The following is a 6493-nucleotide window of genomic DNA, read 5'->3' on the forward strand; positions in this document are numbered from 1 at the left end:
GCAAAGAGATAGTTCTAACTTTGACATTCACCCAATATATAGCATTGTTAAAATTTTCAACGTAATACTGGAAGCTACATAGAAACCATTACATGTATGCACAGTGGTCATATATATGTATTTCTATTTTTGTTATTTCTATTTGTCCAGAAGTTGCGCTCTGATTCTACTTGCACGCAATGACATACTGATCTGATGCTTGCCTCCTCTCTGACACATGCTCTTGGCCAAACGGCTCAATGTACACATGCTTCGGTTTCCTCGTGTAACACAGAGGTAATGTGAGCTCCCCATCTTGGGGTGGTTGTCAGGATGAAGGACTGTGCATTGAGCAGGTAGTACTGTCTGGCACACAGAAAATCTCTCAGTATTAGTAATCATCAGACCACAAATTTATACTAGGTAAATCATGAACACATCTATTCCTCTTCTTTGCCGTGAACATTTTGAAAGGTGACACGATGTTTGGGTGAAATGAATACCTTCCTTCCTGTCAATTCCAGCCTTTGATATACTTTCTTTCTGAAGGAGAAGCATAGGCTTTCTTGTATATGCAGACTACATGGCTTTACTTATTCATTTTTAAATAACTGTTTCTGACTTTAATAAAGTAGTTTCCACTTGTTGGCGGAAGATATGTCACTTCCCAGTGGATCATTTGAAAATGTACAAAATCTTTAAACAAGCTCACCCTAGTCCTTTGGTAAAGGGGAAAGGGATGCTGAGATGGAGGCAAGGGTATAAGGGAAGGGAAGGAGAATAAAAAGAATGAAGATACATTACATCCATATACCTACTCCCCACAATGACTATAATCATTATGTACTACAAACATGTCTGTATAAATAATTTGAAATTTGAAAGTGTGGGAGAGATGTAGCCATTATCATATATAAAGTCTATATCGTGACTGAGCACAATGTGTGATGATTCTGTGTACACATACCTTCTACTTCTGTTGGGCAGTTCTTCCTAAAGATTAAATGAACAATGATATCTCACATGGTTTCTCATTTTCTTCATCTAGGCTCACAGTTCAACCTGCATAAAGTGATAGAAAATCTCTGGATGTGAATTTAGGTGGGGTCAAGCACACATAACGCATTCTCTGATGTTCGCTCAAAGTTCATAAAAGTTTCAGTCCATGGTTGGCTGGCCCCAATGCAGGGTAGTGTGGCAGAGGGGCACCGCAGAGGAGAAACAGTCCATGGCAAAGCAGAGCAAAACAAGCAGCAGGCCCAAGCAACCTTAGCAGCGTTCTACTCCTTTTATATTCTATTTGGAATACTGGGCTTAGGGTGGGTGCCAAACCAATCAGCAGACCGATTTAGTAATCACACTCCCTTAATCCCAGCATCACACATTCTAGATTCAGCCATCTCTGAAAAAGCTTCCACCTATGACCACATGGGGTTTTCAGGGGACATTTGAACAAGCCACAACATCTATACAACACTTGACACTGCGAAGAAATTGGTTCCTTTCCTGATGGGTATAAAGAATTTACCACCAAACAATGGCAAACCCTTTCAATGTAAGTTTTACAGAAGCTACTCTGTACTGTCCACGTCTTTCACTGTTGAACTTGCCTCCTATGTTAGTTGTCAAGGGCCAACACAAAAATTTTACCACAAACTTGGGGCTTAAGTTAATAGAAATTGGTTCTCTAACAGATTTGAATTGTAGAAGTGAAAAATCAAACTATGAGCAGAGCCATGTTTCTTCTGAAGCCTGAAAGAATTCTTTTTGACCTCTTTCAGCTTCTAAAGCCTCTCTAGGTGTCTCCTGACTTAGGGCTTCATCATTCTAGTCTCCAACCCCACTTTTGTGTGGCCTTCTCCTCTGTGTGTCTTCTATACTTTCAACTGTCTGAAGGACATTTGTCATTGGAACTAAACCCCGTAAGATATTCCTGATGGTTCCATACTGAGATCTTCAATTTAAGCACCCTTTCCTGGGCAAAGATTCTTTTTCTAAACAAGATCACATGCACAAATGCTGGATGAACATACTTTTTGATAGGCTACTACTTCGGTATCTATATCCCTCACGTTCTTCTGCTTGTTCTATGGCCTCTCTACAATCTCCTCTTGACAATGTAGCCTGAGTAATTTTTAAACTTGAAATTAGACCATGTCCTGTTCCTGCTTAAAAGATTCCAGTGTTTCCCACCTCACTGTGAAATATTTCTGAATTTCTTCTCAACCCTGGAAGAGCATTCATGTACCTTTTAGAATTCATATCTCCTCTTATTTCCTCCAAAATCGCTGACCTTTCTCTTGTCAAAAAGAAATGACAACAAATTAAGATACTAACTGGCTATTCTGTGATTCAAGAATTAGGTGACATCTCATTCTATTTAAAAAGTTTTCAAGTAGAATAGACCAAAGTTAGTTTTATAAAGGGCTGAAGGAAGTAAAAATAAAGAACAGAAAGCATATTGATCATTTCAAAATTACTTTCTTGGTAAGAAGGGCACACAGAAGCAGAACAAGAGAGGAATAAAAGGGCTGGGGATTTAGCTCAGCGGTTTGGTAGCCTGCCTTGCAAATGCAAGGACCTGAGTTCAATCCCTGGTTCAAAAAAAAAGGAACAAAAAACTTGTTGGTTAATATTCTTACTTTTTTGTAGGGATTAAAGCAGAGGGAAGTGCTTTATCATGACTGGACTGTTTGCAAATAGGTGGTTATCTCTTTTTTTCTTTTGGTTGCTCAGGTCACATAATTCCTTTCTTGCTGGCTGACCTGAAACTTCAGCATAAGTGATTTCACTTTAGTTTTTCACTTGGGACCCAGCACTGATTTCAGTACACAAAGATGTGGTCCCATAATTTGTATTTAGTACTCTTCCTACTCTATCACAGCAAACTCGAGCCCAAAATATTTACTCAGGAGTGTTAAAGTGCTACCTCAAAGCACCCAAGTCACTTCCCAATTATTCCCCTTCACACTAGCCCGTTTTGTTTACTTCACTTCCCTTACTATTATTTGAAGTTAGCTAATTTACTTACTTGACATCTAAATTACCCCCACAGTGTTACAAAACCAAGAGCAAGGATTCTCAACATTAAAACAGTGCCTGGAACAGAATAGGTATTTAATAAGTATGTGTGCCACAAATTTATTTCATACCGAGGGCCGCGCCACGGGCGAGAAAGCAGCCCTCCGCCCAGGGTTCGCCGACCTCCACGAGTCCACTGCAGACCACGCTGGGCCCCAGGAAAAGTTTTCTGGGCGGTCGCCCAGGTCTTACGTCACCAGCCAGCGACGCTGAAGGCGGGGGCTCAATGCAGCTTCGCCGGGAGTCTCGGACCTAGAGGCGACCCTCTTTAGCGCTAGCGCGCCGGCTCGCTTCCGGAAGTGACGACAACCTGATGTGCGCCAAAAATCGTTGCTTTGAGTCCTGGACTGGAGAGTCGACCTCGCGTCGCGCTAGGCGTCATCAGTTTGCGTCGCAGCGGGAAATATCAGACGCTCCTGGGACACTTCTGGTGCTGTTTGTTCTCAGGCTCATCGGGTACCGCAGCTTCGCAGGATTGAAGGTTGACCTAGAGGCTGGGGTGGGGAGGACTTGGCGGCGGCGCCCCGGAAGGCTCTGCTACAAGTTGACGTCAGTACGGAAGCGGGCGTTGCTTGCACCCCAGCTCCTGCGTATCGTCCCGCCCTGCCCAGATCTTCCGGTTGAGGACGTGGCAGGCCCAGCTGCTCTGGGAACCAAACCTGGCAGTGCTGAGCTTCACGTTTGCGTGATTGAACCCAAGAATCTAGGAGCCCCGCGACAGCGTTTTAATTAAATGGGTGATGAATAAACGAAATTTTCCAGGAAACGAAACAAAGGAAGGAACAAGAGGAGAAAGCAGAGATAAAAACGCTTAAAAAATAACGACCCTTCTCGTTGAAATTCTTTTGTATTTCCACATGTCACTCTGATGGCTGGGATTCCAAATGGGATTCGATTGAGGAGGGGGAGCTGAGAGATCGCCACATGGAGATCACAATCCGAAGAGAGGACTCTAAGGAAAACATCAGAGAGGAAGATGATTCTCTGGCTATCAAACCACCCCAACAAATGTCTCTGAAAGAAAAATTCTATCACATAAAGATGAAAAGAGAAAGGGAAAATGTAGACATTGTATCCATTGAGCAGGAGGGAAGTATGCCAGAAGGAAAGAGAACACAAATATCAAGGGCACCACAGAGAACAGGACAAAGCATGTCAGGGGTGGTAAAGACAGAGGCAGCAAGAGATGGCAAAGAAGCACTCCAGGAGAGACCTGGACCACTAGGAACAGTTAAAAAGAAAGCAAGAACAGGAGCACAAGATGAGGGAGCAGCAGAAGGCAGAGGAGCAGCGCAAAGAACAGGAGGCCCACAGGGATATCACTGTGAACCACCACACCCTGAGCGAAGACTGTGGGTACAAGGACAAGGCAAGCCACTGGAGACCTGTGCAGCTGTCACGGGAGCACTTTGAGGGAGGTGATGGCGGGAGGCCAGTTAATGAAGAAAAACTTGGAAAATGTGACCTGCTGTCCAACCTGCAGGACATCAGAGACAAGAGGAAAACCAACTCAGGAAAATTGGGCTCAGGTTTAGAGGAGGAGGAAGAAGGGAGCACTAGTAAGGAGTCAGAGGAGGAGGAAGAGGGGATGAGGAGCAACTCTGAGGCCTCAGAAGAGTCTTTTGGAAAAATGAGAAATTAAATGAGTGAAGATGAAGGATAAGAAAATGAAAAACACATCGTGGTTTTTCCAGAGTCATAATTTGACCATGACTCCAGAAACAGTGAAGAAGAGGAAGGCAAAATGGGTAGAGGAACCCTGCAGAAGAGTGACCTGACTGAAGGGAACTACATGCCTGACCCCCTGGCCCTGTCACCTAAAAATTTTAAGCAGGTGCTGCCCAAGTATCTGCCAGCCCTGCAGGGCCACCGGAGCCTGGAGGAGTTTCAATGTCTGAATAGGACCGAGGAAGGTGCCTAAGGGGTAGTCTACAGAGCAAAGGAGAAGAAGAAAGATGAAATTGTGGCTCTGAAGTGGTTGAAAATGGGGAAGGAGAAGAAGAGCTTCCTGATCACATCTGTAAGAGAGATCAGCACTATCCTCAAGGCCCAGCACCCCAGTGTCACCACTGTCAGGGAGGTTGTGTGGGTAGCAACATGGATAGATTTACATTGTGATGAACTACATGGAGCATGATCTCAAGAGCTGGATGAGGTCAATGAAGCAGCCCTTCTTGCCAGGGGAAGTGAAGACCCTGATGATCCAGCTGCTTTGTGGGATGAAACACATGAGTAACAACTGGATCCTGCACTGGTACCTCAAGATGTCCAACTTGCTGCTAAGCCACACTGTCATCCTCAAGATAGGTGACTTTGGGCTAGCGAGGGAATACGGCTCACCCCTGAAGGCTTCCACCCCTGTTGTAACCCTGTGGTACCATGCTCCAGAACTGCTGCTTGGTGCCAAGAAATACTCCATAACTATCGACATGTGGTCAGTGGGCTGCATCTTTGGGGATCTGCTGACAAGTCCCTGTTCCCTGGGAAGTCAAAATCAAGCAGATCAATGTAATCTTTAAGGTCCTGGGAACCCCTAGTGAGAAAATCTGGCCTGGCTACAATGATCTCCCTGCAATGACAATGATAACCTTTAGCAAGTACACCTATAACAACCTCTGCAAGTGCTTCAGGGTTTTGCTTTCAGATCAGGGCTTTGACCTTATGAACAGATTCCTGACCTACTTCCCTGGGAGGATGACCAATGCAGAGGACAGCCTCAAGCATGAGTACTTCTGTGAGACTTCATTCCCTGTTGATTCCTCCGTGTTACCCACATGGCCAGCCAAGAGAGAGCAGCATGGGAGAAGCGTGGCACAAGCTGGCAGCCCCAGAGGGTGACCTAGGCAATAGTCATCTGGCAAATGATAACCTGAAAGAGATGGGCTTCCACCTCACCACTGCCAACCAGGGGACCTTGGCCACAGGCCCATGCTTCAACCTCAGGTTCTGACATAGCAACTTGACCCACCCAGCCACCTATACTGTGTACAGACCCGGCTCCTAACCGTCTCCAAGTCTTGGAACTCATCTTGATTTTCCACCTTTTTAAAATATATTATTTTCATTTCTAAATTTGTATAATTAAATTGTATTTTCCTTGTTTTAGGGGAAAAATTATAGAACACAAAGGTTCCAATAAAAAGAATTTGAACAAATATACTGATCCTCTATTTTAAGCTCAAGAATAGTACTGTAGACCTAATTCTTCACACATTGGTACCTTTAATTCTAATTTTTAAAAAAGAAGGAAGATCTGTGCTCATGAAAGTAGGCCTTATCTTGGATTATCGAGGCTACTGACCCTAGATACACAGGGGGCTGTTAAGATCGGTATTTATTGTTGCTTTCGTTTTTATCTTGAAATACCTGAGGCTGCATAACTTTACAAGGAAAAGAGGTTTATTTAGCTTAAGAGTTCTGGAGAGTCATTATG

The 6493-nt window shown here is 44.1% G+C and overlaps 1 pseudogene; it reads left to right on the top strand.

Moving 5' to 3' along the window:
* Positions 1-3283: 3283 nt before the first annotated feature.
* LOC104868435 lies at positions 3284-6177 on the top strand (annotated as a pseudogene).
* Positions 6178-6493: the final 316 nt, after the last annotated feature.

This window comes from Fukomys damarensis, unplaced genomic scaffold (assembly GCF_012274545.1).
Source record: "Fukomys damarensis isolate Sample0158 unplaced genomic scaffold, DMR_v1.0_HiC HiC_scaffold_27, whole genome shotgun sequence".
Lineage (NCBI taxonomy): Eukaryota > Metazoa > Chordata > Mammalia > Rodentia > Bathyergidae > Fukomys > Fukomys damarensis.